Raw genomic sequence first — 27354 nt, 5'->3', positions numbered from 1 at the left:
ACCTTGAACAAAGCAAAAACATGGATCCCCAGGAACACCAGTGTTTTGTATCAGTTAACAAAATGCCTCAAAGATTCTTATAAAATTAGTTTTATTCAAGATTCAAAGGTCTGGAACAGACATGGTTCTCTTGTGAGACATTCTGTGAAAGCTATACAAAATAAAAATACAAAAGAATTCATGTAGCTTCTGATGATAATCAATAAATTCCAAGAAATCAATGTAGATTCACATGTAAACATTAAGCTTACTAAACTATTCTGACACATTCAAAACTTTGATTTAAGATTCTAATATAAATTCTCACACATATCATCAATAGTTAAAAGGACATAATCAGTTTGTCTTGCTCAATTTTCCACAAATAATTTTACTAAGTTTAACATTAAACTGACTTATTAACAGTTTTAAAGATTTTAATTCTAAAAATAGCATCAATTGCAAGTTGCATGTGCAGCATATGCAAAATTATACTAATATTATGCACAATAAAAGGTTTGCATGGTAAAATATAAACATAAAATCTATTATTCAGACAATATTCATTAATAACTTACATAGTTGCCGCTATCTATGACTAGAAATCTTTTTCAATGAAAAACTGCTTGTGTATCATTCTCGTGCAGATTACAGGAAATGCAGATATGCAAGAGAAAACAAAACTAAATAAAGACGGACATAAAACTTTCGGATGGATCCGGTGTGGTAACATTACAACCAGAGATGGGATTAGATGGCTAGGTAGAGTAAGCATTTCCTGTCGACTAGTCACACCCTGGGCGCTTTGTGTCTATCAGGTTAATCAGATTTATGTAGTACTCCGTAGTATAATTTTGTATAAAAACCATGACCTAAGAAATGGTATAAAACGACATTAAACGGGGTTGTTGAAATCTGTGTAAAGCCAAAATATTTGTTAGCAGCATGTCTCAGTTTGAAAATTAATCGTACTCATAGTATGCTATTGTGTATCGAATCAGTCTGGAAGTATAAACACCATATGCAAGTGATGTTGGAATATCACTACACATATACGGGAAGTTGACGATGGACAATCTGAAGTTATTCTGTTTGTCATACATTTTAGTTTACTTAATTGGCCCTTATCGTCTACAGTAAGTAAAACATCCAAATTAAATGTCAGTGGCAGTAAATTAACAGTGTACCATTTGAGTGAAGTTAAACGGTAAATTATTAAGACTTTCATTTTGAGATTTATAAATATTATACAATTATGGACTCGGTGGTGAATATGGTTTGTTATTCACCAGAAAAATATCAATATTGACCTCGGCTTCGCAAAGCATATTCACCACCGAAAGAGTCCATAATTGTTTTATTATATAGCCCGGATTTCAATAAATAAGACATTGAAGGCAGCGTGATGATACTACTTTCATTTACGAACTTCTGTCGTGGAAAAATAAAAAAGAAGTCCAGATTACAAGTTATAGCTTCCGTGTTTTCCTTTTGCTGTTTGTAAGACATCGAAATGTTTAGAAAATACTCCTGCGAAAGGCTTGGCTAATGTTTTCCTGCTCAGATACACAGCTGGCTCCGGCCGTTGCAACCATTGTTTACAACGTTGTTTGCGGTGTTGATTGTGAAGTCACAATGCCGTTCACGCGCACCGACCCTCCGGTGAATACGGCTTCAAAACCAGTGAATATGTAGTGTTATGAACTGTTTGCGTTTGTATAGATTATATAGGGACTATAAATAGACTATATAATAAAGGTCAATATTCCTGTTTGACGATGATCTTACTGTGGCGCTAATATTTTATAGTTACGATAGTATGGCGCTGTTTCCTTAATTGTTGCGCGAAGGATTTCAACTGTCACAGGACCGTTACATTAAATAACCCAAAGAAAACCCTGGTTATATGGATAATTAATAGGTTGATGGCAATACATGCTCTATTTTGTTTTGGTTAATTTATCATTTCAATGCATTTCTTTTTGCGTTCTTTAAAATCGTGCCACTGTGGTAACGTAAGACGTCTCTTAAAACGAGACTTCCCCCGGAAGACTTGCTATTTAGTGAGACTTCTGCTGGGGAATGTCATAAGTATAACTGAAGTAAATCAAAGTTCGAAGTTTTCTCCATAGAAAATCAAATTGATATAGTTATCACTATAGTAAATCAAAGATTTCAAAGTGATACAAAGCGTCAAAATTATTCTATTAATAGTTAATCATTTTCTATGAGAGAGTTGTAATTTAATTCCATACTTGAATGCAGACCTTGGGTAATGGTAATGTGTATTGGTAATGCATTGTAATCATTACAATTTTTCAATGTAATGGGATGTAATGTGTAAGCGATCCATCTTTTAATTACAAATAATGCATTACTTAAAAAAATGTCAGTAAGGCCAAACAAAAAAATATGTGTGGTTCCGGTTACACATCCAAAAAAATTAGGGTAGGTAGGTAGGGTCTTCTTTTTTTTTCAACAAAATGATTTTCTTAATTTTTCTAAAAAAAAAAACCCATCACTACTTTGCAAGTGGCATTTAGATGTGGTGTGATAATACTAGTCATTATTGGTAGGGGACACCTACATGTTAGCTTGCTTTGGATTTAACACTATTAAACACTTGCACTATGTTTTGCAAGGAGGCCGTCATTGCTGAAACTAAAACTTAAACCGGAGCCATTGATAGAAATCTGGGAAAATTCCGGGAAAAATATGAAAATTGCCGAAAAAAAAGTTTAGGGTCGGGGGTATAAAATAGGGACGGTCGGGTAACCGGAACCACACATATTTTTTTTATTTGGCCTAACGACCATTACTTTTCAATTACATTCCAGTTATATTTTGTATTTTAATCTCTTTTAGTTATTGAACTGAAACAAATCATGGTCACTGAGAAGTTATTATTTTATTTATAATATTACAGTCATAAAATCAAAATCATATCTTGCCATAAAAAAAAAAATGTTTATTCAATGGTGATTGATAGACATACTAAATAATTGTTTTAATAGAAAACTTTACAGGACAGTTATAAAATCAAATGAAGAGAACAAGAAAAAATATTAAAAGAAATTATAAGGATTCAAAGATAGATACAAAACAAGTGACATTAATACATTTATCCTATGACTACCAATTTAAGTACAAACTATATTTTTCAACTTGATTTTTTTTCTTTTCACAAAATTCATTCTGGTGAAATGGACTTGGTAAGCACGATACAAGATCAGTATGATCTACATGAAGACTCAAAGGGAAACTAAGGCAAAGTGCAAACTTAATGATATTGTCCATCATTCAGTTTTGCTTGCTTGAGAGTCACCTCTGACTTTAAACCCTATATCAAGATACTGCTAATTATAACCTTTCAATGTGTTAAATTTATATCATTGATCACGCCTGTCCTGCTAATTACAAGTGCTAATTCATTAAATAAAAACATATACTCTTTTTACAATGATAGCATTATCAATTAATTAAATATCTTTTTATATAAAGCATATGGTATGAAATGTTTATCATTTATTTGATAAAAAAAAAACCCAGAGGAACTAACATCAGAGACTGAACAAAATCACAACATTGAAAGTGTTCTGATCCACTTTCTTTGTCAACTGTAGATTGGTAAACTACGTAAACATGATGAATGAATCCAAAATACCGAATACCACTCTGACTTATAGACCTGAGGGAAAGCAAACTGACCAAGCAAAACGTGTGAAAAAGTTAATTTATAGATAAACGTTGTAATCCTAAAATTTGTGTTTTTCTCTTGTATAATGTAATGTGCAATGTAATCCATTACTTAAAGAAAGTAATTGTAATTTAATTAATTACTTTTCTGAATGAGAGTACTGATAATGATAATTGTTATGGTAAAAAAAAATCCAAAGTATTTGTAATTTAATGCATTACATTTCAAAGTAATTGACCCCAGGTCTGCTAGGACGTAATTCAGTTTTGTAGTTTTCTCCTTTTTATGGTTATCTAGAAATGTCTTGTAAGTAGAACAGGAAGAAATCCATGCACGTTTTAACAAATACTTTCAATTTAAAATTTTATTGGTAATAAACGATACTTTTTAAAACTAAATATATTTTAATGACTGCTTATAACAGATATCTTTCAAATGAATGTAGCCCTGTCTTTTTTTTTCTTTCTTTTTTTTTTTTGTAATGGAGATAAAAATAAAATTTGACGCAGTTTGTATACAGTGAGAGGCAGATCAAGTTAAATTTTCACAATGAAAATGTATTTTTTTATAAAATGAAATATTATTTGCAGATAACTTAGAGGCCATTGACTTAGATGAGATGCTTTATAAAACAATTTTATTGTATACTTTTTCTTCAATTCCCTAGTTAAGTAATACAACCGTATATTTGTATGCAAATACCTTTGAGGGATACAGAAGGTTATATTTCGTAATAGTGTTAGTGCATACACTCAAAGGATCATAATAAGCTTTTACAAATAAATTTATGAAGTATTAAGATATTTGAAACGAATTTGAGAAGAGATCCTCATGAAATCTTGAGAATGAATTAATCATTTTTTATATTTAATGCAGTTAACCAGCAAAAACTTCAGCAGGCTGTCTAATATAGTTTTAACAATTAAAAAGAAGGATCTATATAGGTCGGAGGATTTTTTACAAACTGTAAAGCGAGTATAAAATATGAATAAACTTAACGTGGAATTTTAACCTGGTTATGCTCTTGCAGTATTGAAATTTATAGACAACCTCAATACTGCAAGGATATTTGCTAAATTCACGTGACTGCCACATCAAGTGACCAGCTCTAATTATCCTCAAAATGCATTTTTAACCATATTACATTTACCATTTATTAGCAAAGTACTAAAAGAAATCGCCAATCCTGATATAGAATGTGTTTTTTTAATCACAAAAAAATCGCCAATATTACTATTGCCCACAGGGATTTAGGGATGCCCACTACATGACCGGGTCCGGATGTTACATCTAATTTTTTCTGGATGACTTTATTGTCAAAACTTTCTGAAGAGATCAATTCTTGAGTAACTAAAGTTCCTTTTCAGAACAGACTGCACGGGTACTTTTATCTAAAAATGCACATTAATTGAACATTCTTTTAGGATTATACTTTGCCATATTCTTTATACGATTCGTCGAGCCGAGTTTGTATTTTTTTGTTTATTTATGTTTGAAACATACAACTTTTTCTTTCAGATATCAACTTCATCTTTTTTTAATAATACTGAACAATTTGTCCAACTATATTATTATTCAAAATCTAAGCATGAACTCCGTAAATGCTAAGATACGCAAATATTCCACAAGTTGCATATTATTATCTACAAGTCCTGAAAAGTTCTTGCTTTTATTTGTTTTTTTTTTCTTAAAGAAGGCCATTGAAAATCTTTGCAATATTATTGAAAAGAATCGGATCAGTGCATGAACTTACCTTGATTTTTGCAATGGATAAATTAGTTGTCATATTGCAACAAACGTTAAACATACCATTAATTTTTTGTAGACTGTAGATGTTTGCCAGCAGTCTTTTTGTGTTTTTATGCCCCGGGATCGAAAGATCCCGGGGGTTTATTGTTGTACTTATATTTGTATGTAGGTGAAGAACTCATAGATAAAAAATCAATATAGAGAAAGTACAACAAAAACGCTTTTACAGGTAACATGATGTGAAATGAAAACCATCTTTTATCTTTAGAACTAGATAAAAAAAAAATACTTGGAATAAACGGGTTGTTGTACACAAACAATTAAAAAAGGCGAATACTATTTTGAATACTATAACTTGCCATTTTCTTCCCCCATGTCCTCAAACTGAATCCTTATGTTGTATACACTGTAAATGTCACCAAGATCCACGTACCACCACACCTTATCACGTCCGGTATTAGGACCAATTGGACCAGTCCTTGCACAAGTAACAGGATAACCATCCACAGCCTTATTGGCTTCATAACCATCCCGGCTTAAAGTTGTACTTTGAAATGCCATTTGTCCATAAGATAAAACATCTAGATTAATAAAGATGTAAATATATAATATCAAATTTGTTTGATCAGCCTGAAAATGTTAGATTAGTTTAAGCACTGATGTGTTAAGACCTCTTTCAATAATAGCTTTGCAGTGCAAAGTTTAATGATTTCTGAAAATGTAACAGATTTGATATATTAAAAAAAATAATAATAAAATGCACAATATTTCTCTCAAAGTATGTGACGATTTTTTTTTTTACTTTTCACTTTGCAAACGTGATATGAAAATAAAATCTCGTCATACACTCACTGGATAAAACGGTGGAGCAAGTTTGAAATATTTACTTTATGGACTGTAGTAAATACGACAAAAGGCACGTCGGCCACATTACTCACCTGAATACTTTAGGCTAGAGAAGAGCAGAAATCAGTTCATTATTGAAAAGTTTAAATTTATAAGTGGTCGAAACCTACACCCTCCCCAGTGGGTCCTGATTTGAACAAACTTGAACGTACACAAAGTTGGGATGCTTCCATTCTTCTTTGACGAATAATAGCTGAAGAAGATTGTTCAAGTTTTTCCCTATATATTTCAATGTAAAAGTGTGATTTTCTATTATGTCCATGCCCTACCCCCAATGGTCATGATTTGAATATTACTGAATCCTTAGGCCTTCGGCTCAGGTGATCTAATAATTATATGTTTCAAAGTGAAAAAAAAAATTGGTAAGGTCTACCTACAGATCATTGTAAAATGAAGATAATAAAGAACCTAAAACATCAACTAAAGATTATTTATTGGAAGCAAACCAACAAGGGCCACTTATACATTAGATGTGGTGATCAGGTGTCATTAAGGAGTAAGCATCCTCTGTTAAATGATCACACCCGCATTAAGTCCCCTGCCAGGCAATTGGGTAATCGAGTTATCCGTTTACAAATCAGTATGAAAAGAACGGCCTAACAATTGATATGAAAAAGTCAGTCAAAATACGAAATACATCTAACGATAAATTATGTTTGCAAACTGGGTTATAATATGTACCTTGCAAAATGGTCACTTTAAAGGGAATTTTGATACCCTTGTAACATCAACTTATTTGTTAGAAGCAAGTCTCGATTTAAAAAATATATATATTATGCAGTCTGCGCTTTTGCGTACCGGATCAAGTGGAAGAAAGGAAAATAAACGCTAGAAAAGCTGAAATCATCACATTTACAATAAAGAAAGAAACATACAGGTAACTCTCGATACCTCGAAGTCCGCGGGACCGAGGAAAAACTTCGAGAGATCAAGAGTTCGAGTTTTCAAGAGTCCGGAATTTTCCGGGTTTGTTGACAGGTTTTAAAATTAGTCTTACCGGATATAATGATTTTCACACGGTGATAACCTTTAACACATGGTTTTTATAAAACAACGATGTTTTTTCGTAATTTAGATGAATATTTCATTAAACTGAGTAAAGCAAAAAATGTATATCATTTCATGTATATTTATTTAGTTTTGTAATACGGACATCATACTGCGCATTCGTTACACGAAAACGACATGTTACAGCGTCGTACATGTATAGCATTGACTATTCTAAACATGATCATTGAACGCAGTTCTGCAAGTATTTGTCCAATAATAGTCGTCATATTGACATTGAGGCTGTTTCTGCTTTTTCATATTTCGTTTAACTTTGACACTGACTCGAAATAAAAATTAAATCAGTGTTTCGTCTTTTAATCAATTACTACTTTTCACTGACACCGCGTCTCTAAATTATCGTAATACAGTCGATGATAATTTTTTTTAATAGCATATAGGCAAAAAAAAAAATGATTAATTGTAAATCAATTATCACCTTGCAGCATAGTTTCACCTGAATAAACATCCTGTTCCTCAATTCCCGCGTCTTCTGCCTGGGGCCATTTAAATGTCCAGGTAAAGGTGCTAATTATATAACCTTGTATACACAAAGCTACTTCGAGGTATCGATGGTAAATTATAATAGAATATGCATAGCGGGACTGCATTTTGACTTCGAGGGATCAAGGGTTTCGAGAGATCAAGAGTTCGAGAAATCAAGAGTAAATTTGCTTAGTTATATAGGGGAAAAATTCGGGACCGAAGATTCACTTCGAGCGATCAAGAACTTCGAGAGATCGAAGTTCGAGCCATCAAGAGTTACCTGTATGTGTCAGACTCTGTGGTGTCTTTTATTTAAAATTCTGTGTGGTTTGACAAATTAATTTTTATTTGTAAATTTTCTTCGCGCGATAGAGAAAAGTGAAGGACACAAACGAGCTACTAAAGGTAGAACTGTCTCGGGCTTCTAACAGTGGCATAACATACTGTGGAGACCGTAAGGATGAATTAATCAATAAATAGTTATAATGTGGATGGGGTACATTTCAATTGGCAGTTTCATTTGCCAGAATACTTACGAAATATTAGAGGGGCTATTCTGACAGCAATACGACACAGTTAAGTATCGATTGTTTATATGATGTGCCCTCGTATTATGTCAATTTACATTATAATGGAAATTAGATTTCAAATATTTGATAATGTTGCTATTTGATACATGTATGGAATTGGTCTGGTATTAAAAACTATGGAACGTTTTGGTTCATTGGATCCTTGAATTCGAACGGTACGGTTCAAATGGAACAGGCGAACATTTCATATGGAACTGTTTATTATTATTTTTAGTTCTCACAGTTCAGTTTACATGGAACTGAATTAGGTACAATGCACCTTTGATACCTTAATTAGTTCAAGTGGGACAGGTGTTTTAATAAGAGACAATTTTGTGTATCTAATTGCATATTTACGAAAGTAATTGAAGAAACAAAAGGGATAATTTCAGGCAAAACTATTCAGTAGCAAAAGCAAATTATAACCAACGCAAAAATTGTGAATATGGGAAACTGGCAGGTGCACATGAAATAGAATTTTATCAGATCATGTTCATTCTAAGTTCCGAAGGGAACGTAAAACGAATACTTGCATTCCAAACAAAAAGAATTTATTTCATAACAATCACTGAAGAGCGTTTTGTTAGGACACAAACATAGCTTTAGCAATGTGTTTGTACATTGAAAGTTTTAATTTGAATACAAAAATAAAGACATTTATATAATAGTGGTCTCAAATGACCCCTTAAAATGAATATCTTTATTTTACTTTATATAATTCATAGCTTTACTTTGCACACCTTTGCAAGTGAAGTTAATTAATAATTTTCAACTTGATCAAAATGCCATTAATTTAGAATTTGACATCATGAAGTTCACCTTTTCCCGCCATTATAGCAAATTTTGTATAAAATTTCTTATTTTGAAAGTTTTTCTTCCAGAAAGTATTAAGCGCGGACTTGAACAAACTTTATTTTCACCTAAGATGTTTCTATTCAAGTCTAATTACTGACAGAAACATTTTGCTTATTCATAGCTGCGCTCTGTTTCCATAGGTTTTTGTTTTATTTTTGGATTTTAAAAATAGCATCATTTCTGGCGTCATTTGCAGCCAGTGAGAACACATAAAGGAGACAAACTTTGCTGTAAATACCTCTTATATGACGTGAGCTACAAATTTAAAAAGAAATACATATATACTACTCGAGCCACACTTTAAAATGTTGATTTTGGGGGGCATCAATTAACTTTTATCATATTTAGTCGTTTGTAAATGTCTGTGTGTGGTCAGTTATTGTTTACATTGCTTTAATGATAAAATGATACATATCACATTATTTTGAAACTTTATTACAAAAATGCAAGTAATAGCTTTTCAAAAAGGTTGACTGACTAAATCAATAAATATCTATGGAACGTATAAGCAAGAGAAGTGCTAAACGTTTCCGTCATCAAGGAACGACATATAGTTGCGATTCTTCATTACACGAGATGTATAATTGACTTTCTCAAATGTCATACTCAATTATTACAAATTGACGAATATCTAAGACATACCTATGTTTGGCCATTTATTAGTTAGCCCACGGGCTGAATAGTTACGTAGGGATGAAACTGCAAGTGCGCTTGCGTAGATTGGAATTCTGGGAAAAATTGACGAGTCGTTCTAAAACAATTCATATTACTCTCTTACCAGAGGGCGCGCTTCATGCACACTTTCTGGTCATTGATAGATTGATGAGACGGCCTCTATTCATATACTGGTATGTTCTCCGTCGTTCTCAACGTCGAAGTAAATTGTGCACATTTTTAACTAGGAAAGTTGTAATGAAGTGTTTGAGACAAAAATTCTCAATGCTGATCTAGGACACAAAGTAAATGGGCGGTACACTTTGTAGCTAGAGCAAAACAAGATACTGCCCCCCCCCCCCCCGGACAAAACTCACTTGCGATGATGGTCTTACCATATACTATGAATGAGTTTAAAATACATCTCTATGTACAGTTTTAAAATCATCCTCTATAATAATATTTTTTTTTATGATATGAACCAGTAAATATCATGATGTCTTTTACATTTTGGAGATTCTTTACTTAAAACCTTAAGGGTGTGAAACCCATTCCTCTACGGGTACAGGCCTACACTCTTGTCGCCGTGTTAAAAAGAAACCATTGTTCATGACAAAGCATAGAATAATATGCCACTGGCTGACTTTCTAAGCTTCTTTAAAAGCTAACCTTGTAACGTACATTGTTTTGTTATATTGAAAGAAGAGGGGAAAACAGATTGAATCAAGAAGGGATGTCTCATTTTCCAGGCGGAAGGAGTTTTTATGATTGGATTAGTCCACTTTTTGGATAATCTTGAAACAAAATAGTAAAAATAATTAGCAAATCCATTGCTTTAGTGTTGCATGCCCATATACAATGTGTTATTTTAAAAATGAGATAAAATTTATAGTTAATGAAAAATCTTAAGCTTAAGAATCAGGTAAATTGGTTAAATAAACTTAATTTATTTCCATAGCAATTATCACACCAATTCAATAGAACAATTAAAGAAAAGGGCGTGATGGTAATTTACTTGTGACATTTGGCGCGAAGTGATTGTGTCACCCCTTTCGTAGAAGACAAATAGACTGATCCAGTAGTTTAGAAACGCAGAAAAAATGTTACACGGACATGCCCGTATAAAGAATCGGAAAAAATAAACAGCTGCATGAAAAAATAGAAATAAACACGTCATCATTATTTTGCATCAGTAATATGATTCTTTTTTCTGCAAACTGTTTTTGTTAAAATGCAGGTTACAAATTCCGATGTAAATCAGCTTGCACAAAATCTAGCTCACTAAGTATGAACGCTTAGTTTCGTATCATGGAAAAATTGATCGTTATACTGCCTGACGCTCATGGCGTCAGTCAATAAATCAAAGAATATGATTATCAATATCTGAAAAAATGTGTCCCGTACGTGTCACATATGATAAAACTTCAATACACGCAAAACATTAAAGATCTATATTATCTCAAATTTCGCCTGTTCAGCACGTGTGAAGTGAAGAATATAATGCACATATCGTAAACTTACATTCATTCGGTCTTATAAAGTCACTAGGAAGAAAAAAATAGTGCTGGAGAGGTATGATGGCTTCGAATTAGGGAGAAAAAATCGTTTATAAATAACTGAATCCAAAACAGACAAAAACTACATAATGATTATTAAAGGGCGTTTTCATTACTGGATATCAGGTAAAATGTTTATACGATGGATGATAGGTAAGTCCGCTTGAAATTTATGATGTTCACCCGACTTTACAGAATGACATATATTTTATTGCAATATAATTGATTATTGATAAATATACAAAAAATACCAATCCATGTGTAGAATTCACCAAAATTATGAAAATATAGTTACAATGATTTATACTTTTCCGAACTGAACATCACTTTTTTTGTACGTTATAAGCAATTTCAAAATGTCGATCTTTTTTCAAAGTTATACAAATATCTTATGACTTTTTACCCAAATACATGTCTTAAGTTTTCTCTTTAAATGTCTTTTGCGGCGTTTAATCGACCATTTAGATCCTACACTCACTGCATGTATCTACGCAGTAAAGCAATCAGGTATGGAAATAATGCAAAATATATAGGGGAAATGTCCAGGCGATAAAGGGGGGGGGGGGGTGAAGGTGCTTTATGTCGAACTGTACATATTGTCTCGGCGACAGTATGCACCTAGCCTTACTGTGCGGATTGTTATCCATCGCCACATGTATACATGTATATTGTTCCGGCCGAAAATATGTTCCTACGTACCTTAGCTGCACATACTGCCGCCCCACAGTTTAGGTTGCTTTAGGTTTTTTTTTCGTAAATATGTTAATGCAATTGGTGTGTAAATAAAAAAAAAATATCAAACTTGGCAGGCCGGGAATTCCATTTATAGCTAAAGTTTATAACTGCATGTTGTCAGTGACTTTGATGCATGTGACTATGTGAATCGTATTTTCAAAATAATGTATGCAATTCTTGTATATCAGTGTAACCTTTATGTAGGGATAACCAAACGGCTACACAAGGAATAGTCTTCAAATGTAAAAGGAAACATATGATTAAGAATTGTAAATGCAACTCTGACATTTACAGAGATTTCACTTACGGACACCTCCATCCCCCAAACACGCATACGTTTCAGCATGGTAACTGAAATTTTGCTGACAGTCTCCATGTTTTAAATATTCAAAATACGACATTAACACCTGTAAAGGAAATAACCGTGTCCTTGTCCTCTCAATGAATAGTTCAACCACTGTTTCAGAATAAATATTTTGAGATTGTGTTTTTGACTGGTAATTCGTATATATCTATTTTAAGTGAACACTTGAACGTTCGATAAATTGACATTTTTCTCCTAGTATACCGAGTGCGAAGACTGGACTTCACTTGCAGACTCCAAACAAAATGATCATGCAGCTGAACAACCATGTTGAAAAATGCCTACGTGTATGTACAGGTATAAATAATTCAAAATTGATCCCATTGCGTTTAAGCTGATATGAACTTTATGTTACGTTTTATTCACAAGTAAAAAGTTTGTGACATATTCTTTATTAGCTTCCTTTTTGTATTTTCGTATATACGTGTAGATATTTTCTGACTGAGGTAAGCAACGTCTATGAAATTGATTTGAAAAGGGAGGATCCAGGTGTAATTTTGTCCAAACTTTGAAAAAATACTTTAATTGAAAGTTAAAAACATTGATGTTGTTTACACCAGCTTAATCTTGTTACCAGGTATCAGCAAGATTTGATTAACATTAATATTCATTTTGCAATAACCCACATTTTTTATCGAATACAGCTTGTTTCCTCGAATTTCATTTCATGCTTTTCTTCTTTGATTCAGAAGAATATCATAACACTATAAAATACATCCTATGCACTATTTATAACAGTTAAAGGGTCGCTCATTCATTTATTTGTTAACATTTCGTCATCACATACATGTAGCTAAGGGACATCATATTTGATATGATTTTTTAAAGAAATAACTAGTATAATATAGGTAGTGTTAATATGTATAAGAAAAGGGAAACGTACTTTACGTACAACATAATTATTTAAATCTCAATGCTTTGAATTGCTCAAAACCTCTATTATGCAAGCTTTCAGACATACATTTCTCATCAAGTGCACAATCTGACAAAAGTTATTTTGCATCCTCACTTATATTGCCTTGATAACGGATTGAAGCAAAAAATTAATTGAAAATATCATATACGTACCATAACATAGAATTTGCACTGTGCTCCCATGCAGTAAAAATATTATTATTTCCAAATGCATACTGCCCACTATAAATATACACATGCATAGCAATATAAGAAGCCAAGTTCAGCTAGGTTTACCAGTTTTCTTCCTCAATACCGCGACCTACTTTAGCTTCACAATAAGCAGTCATTGATAAAATGAACTTTCATTTAGTAACAAGGAAGTTTACGTAGAAACGCACAATTGGTTTAAAATTGATCATCAGTTTATTTTTGCGCCACCTGCGCATGTTACTATGTGCATTATGTACTGGAAATTGTCTGTATCAGAACTGATGAAATATTGTTTTACAACAAATATTTACATAAAAGATTAAATACTCGGGTGCTTTTTATTTGCAAAGATCGCCTCGACAGCTTTGTTTTAATAGTATGTATTATATATAGTATTATATATTAAGAGTTACATAATTGGATTAATTTTTGTGTTAAACTGTGATGATCTTTAGACTACTCTTATAAACTTTCTTGTAAAAGAAACGCAACATCGATTTTTTAAAGAAAAATATTAGTATAGGGTATACTGGTACTGTAAAAGTAAGGATATCTTGAATTTTACGTAATCAGTATTTGCACGGTTGATTGATTTTCATCAAGTTACCCACCAAAGCCAAAAAAAAAAAGAAATTTTAAATTGCATCTTTAACAAAATATGACTTTAATTTGGGTTAACACGAGTTTTTTTCTGTTCATTCATAAGTATTGCAACGCATATATATGAAAAAAAGCTATCTTTCTTTTCCTTAAATGATGCCAAAGCTTCATTAAAATTCCCAAAAGAGACTGAAAAAGTGTTGCAGATGCAAAGTTGCACTACGTCAGTGCCTTTATCATTGCATACGTCTCACTAGCTACATGTATACTGACAGTCCGTTGGCAGGAAGACAAAGACTGGAATAATATTTCGTTCGCTAAAATCAAGAAATTGATGAATTCAATGCATCATGGAATACAGGCTGTAATTGTTGTGTATGGTTGGCATACTTGTTATAATTGGTCTTTGGGGTAGGGGGTATATGGACATTTACCTGTAACATTTAAAAATGCAATGAAATTCTTGAAATTGTTTCACGCATACAATTTTGAAGCTGCTGATTGGAATGAATTTCAATTTTGGTTTGTTGTAAAAAGTGGCTTAAAATGTGTGCCTTTAACATGATGCATAATAAAATCTCTAGGTCAAAGTCACTATGGAAATGGATGTAACATTTTTATTACGAATTTTGTCATGGATTAAATTAATTCCAAAATCAGAAACTGCACTGCACTGCAAGTATATGTTTTGTAAATATACAAAGAAATGCAGATTTTTTTCCTCATTTTATATTCTGTTGACTTGTTATATTTGTCTTCTCCTTTCTCTTCCTTAGGTACTCTTGAAATTATTCGAGTACTAGCAGACACTTCATAGGAGCTCAATTTGAAATGTTATCTGTATTACAATGTATCTACTTCTTAAATGTATCCTTAAAATTAAATAAAGTGATGAATTAGACTCTCTTATGGTACTGTCAGCTGTTACCTACACTAGTAGTCCCAAAAGTAGACGCAATTTAATACTAGAATTATCTTGACAGGACTGATGATCTCTCTTCGAAAACTTATCTCAAAAAGTATCACAGTTCTGTAACTGCAAGTTGGTTTGGATACCTCCTGACAAAGTTTGAAAGAGGCCCTAACGCTGAGCCTTTCTTTGCATCTACAGTCATAGAAAAGGAGAAAACAGTCACATAAGGCTCTGGCATGGAGCAGTGTTTACAGTGTTATGCTCTATAGTTGCGGAGGAAAGCGTTAACTCTTACATCATGGGGTTTGAAAACAGAATCCCTCTGTGGGACTGGAAAACTATTTTCGGATGAGACGGTATAAACAAAGATTTCTTGTCAGAGAAGGTACCTGTACGTCCAATATCTCCAGCTTACCAATGCAATGACCGTATAAATGACCTCCACCGGCAATAAATGGCGTTCCAATATATGTGAAAAATTCTTGAAGGCAAGTAAAGCAAACAAACGAACTGAACAAAGATTCTGGTATTTCCGGGTGTTTTTGTTGCGTTGTGGTGAAGTTTGATCTATGGGATTACGATGACGTTACTTTAAGTTCAATCTCTTCTCTTATGACATTCCTAATTGTAGACATTTGTCTCATCAACAATAAGAAGGTAATTTATTTATCTTTGTTGAGAATGCTTAATGCTTAAATATTTTGATGATTGAATATGCAAGGGTCTTGTGATCTTTAGCCTGTTTTCAGTTTTACTTTTTTAGATTTACGTTTTTATCGATAATCAAAGCCGTCTTTCATATAGGCAGCACAAAACAAACAAAATGTAAATGGACATTTTATGAAGCAATTTTAACAAAAATTTACAAATAAATCTAGCTAATATCGAAAGCTTCACAGTGTTTCATTAAATATATAAAATAATAAGCTAGTGTTTTTACATGTATAAAGTGACCTCGAGAATGCTCTATATTCCATTTATCATATTGAATTATACATGTATGAACTACAGGCCTTTAATTTCATAAGTTTTCAAGTTGTTATCAGTACTAAACGAAACAATATTCATTCATAACTATTTTGTAAGTTCTAGGTTTTGATAAGGACACAATTTCTCGGATGCTTGCATTAATTCATACGAGTTTTTATCGTCGATTACGTCCAGGTCCTGATAATTATGTGTGGCGTCATCTGTGTTACTGGTCTTTGGAGATGAGGATTGAACACTCTTCATGTCTTTAGGTACAGACTTGGGTTTTCTTTCTTTCAAAGTGATGCAGTGTTGCGGTCTACAAAAAGAATTATAGACAATGTACATCTAGTTGAAACATTACAATATAGTGTCAGTTGTTTTTTTTTTCTTTACATGCACTTATTCGGTATAAATAAAAAAAAAAATTGATGTTTAATTAATATTTATTTTTATTAAATGGGGTTAATTAAATCTCTTAAGCTGTTTTTTTAAAAGGATATGATTTAAGTTTAAAACAACTTGTAGCTGGAATATATGGTCAGTTGAGATGGCGAGCTTTTTCTTATTACTATTCAGATTTAAACACAATCGTATATTCCTTCGTATTTGCTAAATCAAAACATTCAGAGCATACGATATACCTCAAATAAAAGAAAAGGAAAGCGCCCATTAAACATAAAGAATATACTGCAACTACTATGGCAAGTCCTACTGTTGACGCACTTGTGCAACTATCCTCTGGAACATGTACAAAAAATGAAAATGTGTTCAAGTACTATTTTAACAGTGGCTTGTTTTGAAATCTCCCAAACAAGAAACAGTTGCTTGGGATCTGATTCATCACCAGCAACAGATGAAATATTTGCATTTAAATGTACATCTATTTATAAAATAATAAAATTTTGCTCAACTTCCATTTCATTTTTCAGACCTAATGGGAAAAAGTGCTTACGAAGAAAGTCACAAGCTACCCCAACATAATTATCTTTACACCCTAGAGAGCAACTTCCGTCATATCTATTGCAGGTCTCATCATTAATACATTGACCGCTACACTGGTACTGACAGCTAACACCGTAAAAACCAGGGAAGCATTCTAAAATATTAGACATAGAACAAGTTAGTACTTAATACACTTTTAGCTCAAAACTTAATTGTTAAAGATGTTTAAAAAAAAGGGGGGGTTCAAATCTAATACACTGTATATATGTATAAAATATTTTTTAAACACATTCCATGTTTGTTTGTTTTTAACGTCCCTCTCGAGACTTTTTCACTCATATGGAGAGGCAACCACTTGCTGGTGGAGAGCTGCAAATTTGTACCTATGCTCGGTACTCAGGGTCATTGAGCAGTGAGGGATCTTTTTCGTGCCAGCACCAGCACTGCAACACGGGACCTCGGTTTATGCGGTCTCATCCGAAGGACTAGTCTCCACATCCCAGAGTGGGATTCGAACCCGCGACGTAAGGATCAGCTCCTTACTCCGCGACTCTAGAGCAGACGCCCTAACTACGGCGCCACGCGGGAGAGCACACATTCTTACATCTCTAGTATATACATGTATCTCTACAGACCGATTCCTGATAGCAGTCACTTTTGACTTCGATATTCTAGTGTTAACCAGGGACAGGTAGACGATTGAAAGTTGGCATTTTAAATATTCATGTCCTAACCCTTCCCAGTTGAATATTAATAGTGTGCAAGGATTAATCCTAAACACTCGTATGGGTTAGAAATCTAACCTAAGTCAGGCGAATTGTTTGCAGGAACTATCGCTAATTTCTGAGATCTAACGTTAGTCCCTATTAGCTGATCGATTTGATTTAAATACGTCCTATTGTGACGTCAACAATCCCGCGAGGAGGTGAAAATAAGTGTAATTGTTGATTGTCAACTGTCGACAAAAATGGAAACGTAAGCTGTCAGCTATGTAATGTTGACAGTTGATTAGAAATGAAACTGTCAACATGCAAGTTTGATAGTAAGCAAGTGCGAAGCCAGAATGGACGTGAAGTGTACGCAGAGATCAGCATGGGATCTGGGGTGCGCTGTGAGTCCCCAGTATGTCCAGGGCGAAGCTCTGGTGGAGGTCCAGAAGCTCCTAGGAACTCCTGGGTTTTACCAGATATTCAATTCATTTTCTTTCGCTTTTCTGAAGAAAATAAGACATAGAAATATTTTTTTTTTTACGCGAAGTTTCTACTTCCATTGAAACTTACTGTGCGTGTATGATATATTGGTATCCTCTACTCATTTTTAATGTTCAGCAACAAGTATAATAAATGTAACTAAAAAAAATAATATTGTATTTCAAATCATATACAAATGAACCATAGCAATCTATGATGTGAATTGAAATTCAATTTCTCAAAAGAAATATCAATGTGTTATAAGACAATTACAAATACATGAATGATTTATTTTGATTTGACAATGATTTGATAATTTAAAGGATTTCAGATTTTGAGTATATATGTGAGACTCCAAAGTCCGATGGTGACACCAAAGTCCGATGGTCTCGCCAAACCCCGATGGTCTGCGCCAAACCCCGATGGTTTGATGTCGGTATGGACGCCAAAGTCCGATGGTCACGCCAAAGTCCGATGGCTCGTTTCCTATGAGACGCGATGCGCTAAAGTGCGATGGTTTGACACCCCACAGTCCGATGGTGCGGAGAAAACAATCGTTTATGACGTCACAATATTCCTATGTCAATCCTTGACGCCGTTGTCCTACATTAAAAAGCCATCAGTTCAGTATTCGTCCTCGCATACAATTTTACTGATTTTGCTTATTGCTTGCACCCACCAGAGATATTGGGGTTAGTCCTCGCACACCACTCGACTGATTAGGGTTAGTCCTTGCTTCGCACCAACCCGAGAGATTTAGGGTTTGTCCTTGCACACTAGTCGAGTGATTAGGGTTAGTCTCGCACCCACCCAAGGTATCTAGGTTATAGTTGTTACACAATTTCGAGCGATTAGGGTTAGTTTCGCACCTATCCGAGAGATTAGGGTTAGTTTTCGCATAATGATATTTATTTATACTTATTTAAGACCTTGGCATTGCACTTTGGAGTCCTACATATAGACATGATATATATTATAAAATTTGAATCGACACAAAATAATTTAAAGCATAAATATTTGATAGATGATACTGAGATTTTTTCTCCGAATAAATCTCTCTCTCTCACCTAGATTTTTTAAAAATATGTTCGAGAGTAATATGGGCTACTATCAAACCTTACATATGGTGGACACGTGGAAACCAAATCAATACTTTCATATTTACAAGCGTCCGTATAGGGACTACATACTCTTATATTGGAGTTGATTACTTTTTAATATATATGATTCTGCTATGCTATTTTATTCATAACGCCTTATTTACATAAATGCCTGGAAAAGGAAGCTTGAATTTACCAATAGCACAGCGGATCTCAAAATTTTTGTTACTATATATGTAATACCCATGGTGCAGTTTGGTGAACCAATAAATCCTGGCAAACATTTACAGGAACCATCAATTTTTCCACAAGTGCCGATACAGTTACGAGAACATGAACTAGAGCAATTCAAACCATAAAAACCGTTTGGACAAACTACAAAAGAATATTATTTTACATGTTAGAAACGGTATGCATTCCAATGCTTTGAAATGAAATGATAATATAAAAGTAAGTTACATGTTTGACTGTACCTAGCTATATATCATAATGCTCTTTTTGTTTTACTTAGTAGAAACAAATCTCGACGTGTAGATTTTCGTAAGGAAATTAATTAAAAAATATACCTGTATTCGCCAATTTGTTAACATCTTGCTCTGATTTTTTGCCTAAGTGTGATTTTGAATGCCAAAGGGCTAAATAATGTATTTGTCAAGTATTATTCAATAATACAATTTTGAAAATCAAGTTGTAAATTTAAGGTGTGTCGCAACAATACACAATAGTGTAGTATAAATTTATAAATTTTTTTTTTAGTTTTTTCTTCTTTTTTTCTTTTCTTTTTCTTTTCTCTTTTTTTTTTTATTTTTTTTTTTTTAGAAAATTTATTAAAAATGTATTAATTTCTAGGTGACCTGTACTGAAATTAACTCTGCCCCGGATCAAGGGTTAGAAATTCTCCAGAAAGTCAAATGGCCTGCGTTTCAAAAGACAATATACTACGAAAACCCAGAAGGACAAATTTGGGAGAAGGGATCGGGAGTGAGTACAGCCAAATATTTACAGTTGGTGTGCACTCCCAAGCAAAACTTCCTTGATAAGCCAAAAAGGGTCATCCAGACGTTATTATTGAGTGAGCATATGCATAAAGTAGCTCTGTTACTATAATATACTATATATCGGCAAAATTATTGGGAACACGGCCCCTATTAATCTTCCCTCGTTCCTACAACCATGCATATTAAAATTATCTAGTTCATTTTTAACATACGGTGCATGCGTTTTTTTATCCAGGAAAAAATCTACAAAGACAATGAAGTACTGATAATTTCTTCCTTCTGGGCTTTCGTACTTAGCATTACCTTTTTTGACCTAGAAATAATTTATAATATGAGAACCATATTCCTGTATGTGCTTGTCTAATTTCATTCCTTTTATCAGTTTCTGATTATAGTATTGATCCTAGAAATACATGTACCTTTACTACAAAGGGATCCAGAATATCCTGGAGCACAACCTTTGCTACAAATTCCACTGACATGGTTACATGTCTCATTGTAAAGACAATGTCCGCTGCAAATATTCACACATCCATTTCCAAAACTTCCAAAGGCACAAGCTATGGTTATTGTAGAAAATTCATTAATACAGAAAAAGTTTTTTTTTTATTAAACAAGAGGCCAAAGGGCCTTAACGGTCACCTGAGTATAATACAACAATTTGGAGGATGCATAGAGTATAAAATGAACTGAAAGCTTTGATGCCTAAAAGCAAGAAAAATAGGGTGATTAGGATCAACAAAATAATTAATCTAGTATTCATTAACAGTTCATAAATTAGGTTCTAATCTGTTCCCCATTTATCACTATCACTATACAGTATATTAAAAACTATCAGTGCTTCTGTACTATTTTAATTTCTTGTTGAAATCTCTTCCATTGGCCTCTCTTGGTCTTTGATGAACATTTAATAAGACAAGTTATTTTTGTTCCATTTTTATTGATCTATTACTTACAAGTCTACCTGATCATTAAAACTATGAAAATACTTTTTGTATTATACAATGAAAATTCTTGCATATTTCTCTTATTCTATTAACCTTTCAAGTACATTGTTTACAGTGATTAATTATCAAAAGTCAACAGCAAAGGGGAATAACTCCTATCAGTAGAATACAAATTAATAGAGCCCTGGCCAGGACCAGAACACTTGACCAAATGGTCCAGATGTTCAAAAATCTGGTAAAAATACCCTTCCTTTTTAAAACTTTTAATCTTTTTGACTCTGATATTCCCAAGTGCAGAGAAAATTTTTTAAAAAAATAATGCATTTTTACTACAGATTCATTATATTATCAATAGAGCCCCCCCCCCCTCCCCACCGAGAAACATTGGTGTCTCTCACCCTGGGACCAGAAGTTTGCTCATCATAAGTAATCACTTTGTTCATCTGCTTAACACTAAGGAGCAGACAGGATTATTTAATAGAATTAATGCATTTTTACTATATTATTAAGAGCCCCACCCTTACACCAGCGCATCTGACCCGGGGTCATGCAATTCTCTACTCCGGAAGAAGCACTCTTGCTCATCATAACTACAGTTAAACTTCGTTATCTCGAAGTTGACAGGACCGTTAATGAACTTCGAGATATCCGGGGGTTCGACATATCGAGGGTTATAATTCAAATGAACTTCAAATAAACTTAGTGCAGCGAACATGTACTTAATAGTTAAAACATGTCAAATTCCAGATTCTGTATACAATTTCTTATATATACATGTACATGTATTTAGCAATAAAAAGATTTTTACATCCTCTTTATAATTCACAAAATAAAAACTTTAGATAATATGCACAGAAGTATAATCCTTAGAACTACCAAGCGGCAAGTCAACCGCTAGCATCGCTTCCCATGTATACATAACCGGATATCGTCTTTGCATTGTAAATTTAAAACCGGTTGCTGTCAGAATAACGAAAACGAAATATACATTTTCTTTTGTTGGAAAAACATGTTCATACATGTATAATCAGTTAAAAGAAAATTATTTTACCATAATAAGATCAAATGCAAAAGAAGAATCACGCACTTTTGTCTAACAGCAGAACAACACTGAATCACATGGCACTATAGCACAAGTTTTCACTGCGACACACGCTCACATGATGGTGTGTACGGACGATTGTAAATTCTCCACGCTCATATAGGAAAAATAAATTCTAATTGCATAAAATTACAGAATTTTGTTTTACTTCGATGTTTATAATTTTCACTTTCGTATGCATAAACTATGCATGCGTGCATATTTCACAGCATTAAATAGCGATTATCAAGATAAACGTACCCAAGCCACAAAACAATTAACGTGTCATCCACGCATATGCATTAGACTAATACACACAACCTTTGGCTTGCATAATTAAAATCAAGGTAAGCCATATATACACTTCGTATAATTATCGCGCTATTATCTGTTGATCACAGGAACACAGGTAACCCGAGCGTGACAGACAGGTGGTTGTTATCAATAGAGCATTCAGTTTACACAACGGACTTGATCATCAGAGCGGAAAATTATCCTGATTTCGAGATAACGCGTGTGATTTTAATGAATGGGTACACAATTTTACTTCGAGATAACGGGGTATTCGACATTACCGTGTTCGACATAGAGGGGTTTATTTTAATCATTTATAAAAAAAATTTCGTCGGGACCGCGGCCTTACTTCGACATATCCGGGGTATTCGAGATATCCGTGTTCGAGATTTCGAAGTTTAGCTGTATATACTTAGCTTCTTTGCTTTTTAACCAGAAGCAGAAAAGAATATTTTCAAAGAAAGTTTGCTTTTTCACTATATAATCAATAGAGCCCCCCCCCCCAACCTTTTCACTAGAACCCTTGGCCCTGGGGCCATGAAATTCACAATTTTGGAAGAGTCATCCTTGCGTATCATATATGTACTTAGTTTGTTTTAATAGTACCCAGGGGCAGAGAAAAAGATTTTCAAAGAAAAAATTCACCTCCACTATAGGATCTATATAGCCCCACCCTAGAACCAGAAACCCTGACCCTGGGGCAATGAATTTCACAATTTTGGAAGACGCATCATTGCTTATCATAACAATGTACTTAGTTTGTTTCAAAAATACCCAGGAGCAGAGAAGATTTTTAAATCACTAATGCATTTTCTTTATATAATAAATAGAACCCGGCCCTAACATCAGAACCCTGATCTAGGGGTCATGAAATTAACTATTTTGGAAGAGTCACCCTTGCTGATCATAACTATGTATTTAATTTGTTTCAATAATACCCGGGAGTAGAGAAGAGGATTTTCAAAGAAATAATGCACTTTCACTATATGATCTATATATCCCCCCTAGCAACAAAACCCCTGACACTGGGGCTAGGAATTTCACAAGTTTGTTAGAGTCACTCTTGCTCATCAAAACTATGTATTTAATTTGTTTCAATTATACCCAGGATTAGAGAAGAAGACTTTCAAAGAAATAATGCACTTTCACTATATGATCTATATATCCCCCCTAGCAACAAAACCCCTGACACTGGGGCTATGAATTTCACAATTTTGTTAGAGTCACTCTTGCTTATCATAACTATGTATTTAATTTGTTTAAATAATACCCAGGAGTAGAAAAGAAGATTTTCAAAGAAATAATGCACTTTCACTATATGATCTATATAGCCCCGCCCTAGCACCAGAACCCCTGACCCTGGGGCCATGAATTTCACAATTTTGATAGAGTCACCCTTGCTTATCATAACTATGTATTCAATTTGTTTCAATATTACCAAGGAGTAGAGAAGAAGATTTTCAAAGAAATAATGCACTTTCACTATATGATCTATATACCCCCCACCCCCCCCCCCACCCCCAGCAACAGAACCCCTAACCCTGGGGCTATGAATTTCACAATTTTGTTAGAGACACTCTTGCTTATCATGACTATGTATATATTTTGTTTCAATAATACCCAGGAGTAGAGAAGAAGATTTTCAAAGAAATAACGCACTTTCACTATATTGGGTACAGTCCACTAATTGTTTTCCCATAGGCGGCAATGTTAACGTTTCTTCACATAGCAATGTCCCTAATTTTCGTTCAGCAGTGAGTGACCCCTCAAATCAAAACAAATCAAGTTGTCTTTCCTTGGTTAAAATCTCGAGGTGGCATGTCAGATTCGTTTTCCGGCAAAATGCGTCTGTCTGCGTTAACCTCTGAAAATGAAAGTGAAAGTAGGGGAATTCCAGACTTATCACTGGTGTTATAATACATAAAATAATTCTGCTGATCTTATTGATAAATTACATCTGCCAAGCTTTTGTGCAAGGGAACATACTCCTTATCATTAAGTATGAGGCTCAGTTTAATACATTATCACAGTTTTTTTAATTCAGGTCTGAAAATTAAGGAACTTGTAATTTTTTCTGCACTACTTTCTTCCCCTACCGATTCTAAAAATAATTAGAGGTATGTACCCAATATGAAAAAAGTATTTTCTGGATTTTACAATATTTTACATCATAAGTCATACTACAGTCTATGTAGTGACACTATGCCAAATTTCAGGAAAATTCAATCATTAATAAAGATTTTACAGCATGCACAGTTCTATATGCAAAATCCTTTAAAAATGCTTCCATCTAGCCACAACTGCACCCACATTTAAGTCATCGGTTAGCCTATTTATGTACTTATACCATTTTTATTCTCTTTCATGACTTTAAATACATCAAGCAAAATTACAATCAAGCACTCATATGGGTCCATTTCTCTTATTTCAAAAAATCAATGCATTTTTGCACAAATTTGATCATCCCTCACCCTTGAATTCATTGTTTCTCCATGATAGACAAAAAAAATTAAGTTTACAAATACCCCAAAAGTAGTAAAAATAGAAAGTACTGATTATTTCCTGTCCATTGATGTATCATTCAAGAAAATTGGTGTAGGAATAAAAAAGTTATAAGCCTATATATTCTTGTGTACATTCATCTGTTTCAAAGCAATTTTTACGCCAATGCAAGTTCACTCATCTATGACGTCATAATGACATCATCATAATGGATTGCTTATTACACATGTAGTGTTACTTTTCCCGTACTTTTAATTAAAGATGAAATTAGAACTAAAATATTCATTATAACTATAAAATAATAAAAATACTTGCATGAGCAGATCAAATAAAAAGTCTACAGAAAATGTTTGGTTTCCATGATAACCATTTTGTAATTTGTAGAAAAATGAAAGAGAACTTTGAAAATTTTGAATTTCCTTACAAGACCCTCATTTTGACTGACAAATATTTAAGAAATTTTAACTCTAGTATTTTTTAATCTTAATATTTTATCATACACAACACTATGAATGTAAAATATTGTTTTGAAATTCTTTTCAAAGAACTAAGTACGTTACGTATTATTCGAAGGCCCACAATTTTTCGTATTTTGATATACACGTTTGCAAAAATATAACTACTATGTACATGTAGAAGAAGATTGGTAGTTTTGATATATGCATAACAAAATTTCGGAAGTACGTTGGTTAGAGGTATTCACAGGATTTGAACATCCGTTCTTTCCGGAAATTGCTAATTTTTCCATTATTTTTACAACAAATTCCCAAAATTGGGGTAGTGCACACCCCTCGAGCAAAATAAAACATATTTATTTGAAAATAATTTGATGAAAGCCAAGCAAAAAATAATGGTAAGAATTTGCTCGAGGAATGTGCAGTATGTTAATTTTGACATTTCATGACTAGTTTTTGGTGGCGGATACCGAGTTGGTCGAGAGGCGAATTCTTATCTAGGAGTAATAATAATGGTGTATTTCGTGTAATAATGTTAAAAAATAAATTTATCATTGATTGACCATATTCATATTGCTTATACAAATATATTTGTCATGAAAATAGCATGAAAATTTTTAAAAAATTTTTATAGAAATGACAAATTGCGATATTATTTTATACAGATAAGCCTTACACTTGATAAATGTTGCCAGCAAGAAGGGAAGAGATACTTAATTTAAAGCAATAAAATAAAAATGTTCAGCTGACAAATAGATTCACTGAAAGTATTATTGCAGAGAAGAAAATGCTTAAATCCTAGTCTTTATTTTATTTTGCTTCTGAAACGGCCTAGTTGACGTCTGCATACATGTATGTAAATAAATTACGCAATAAACTCAAAGATGACGTCACAATAGGTCCACTTGCATCGATTTTTTTTTTTTCTGAAGGGGATGGGATAAATTCCCAATCTTTTTGGATTCCGTTGGTTAGGGTTGATCAGATTAATTAATATTCTGAAGCCTTGTATTTTCAGTCATTTATACAAGTGCACGGTTGATGTTTCAATATATTTTCAGATTTTATAATTTCACGCACAATATAAGCGCGTTGCATCTGCATAAGTTTATATTGTAGACACTGCCGTTAATATTATGCATATAAAAACAAAGGCTCATATTTCACCTAGTAAAATTTATTTTTTTACCCATATATTTTGCTTAAGATCATTCCACATATATCAGAGTTGTAATTTCTTATCTGTCGAGGATCCAGTGAAGTTAAAAGAAGACTGGATCGAATGAGAAAGCGACAGAAAGTCCAAAAAAGAATTTCGAACCAAAAAAAAAAAAAAAAATAAATAAATAAAAAGCTGTATCGGGTGAGGGGTTCACTTTTCAGCAAGGTTACCTGTCACTAAATTCTTTCACCCCATTACGGCTATGTATGTGTAACACACAATTTAATATAAGTACTGTGGAACAAAATTATCTGTTAGTGTGAACAAGTCTGAAAGCAAGTTATTTATCAGGCACGAAGAATCAGGGGAGCAGGGCCCCATCCCACTTTTTCCAAACTTTGAAAATGTTCATTGAAAGGCTGCCCCCTCTATCTACTGAAGCATAGGTAGAGTTTAGGAATTTAATATATTGGGGGGGGGGGGGGGGAGAGAGA

Source organism: Saccostrea echinata, unplaced genomic scaffold (assembly GCF_033153115.1).
Source record: "Saccostrea echinata isolate AGI-Se365-2 ecotype Australia unplaced genomic scaffold, CSIRO_AGI_Sech_v1 ptg000006l, whole genome shotgun sequence".
Classification (NCBI taxonomy): domain Eukaryota; kingdom Metazoa; phylum Mollusca; class Bivalvia; order Ostreida; family Ostreidae; genus Saccostrea; species Saccostrea echinata.
This window is presented reverse-complemented; position numbering follows the sequence as displayed.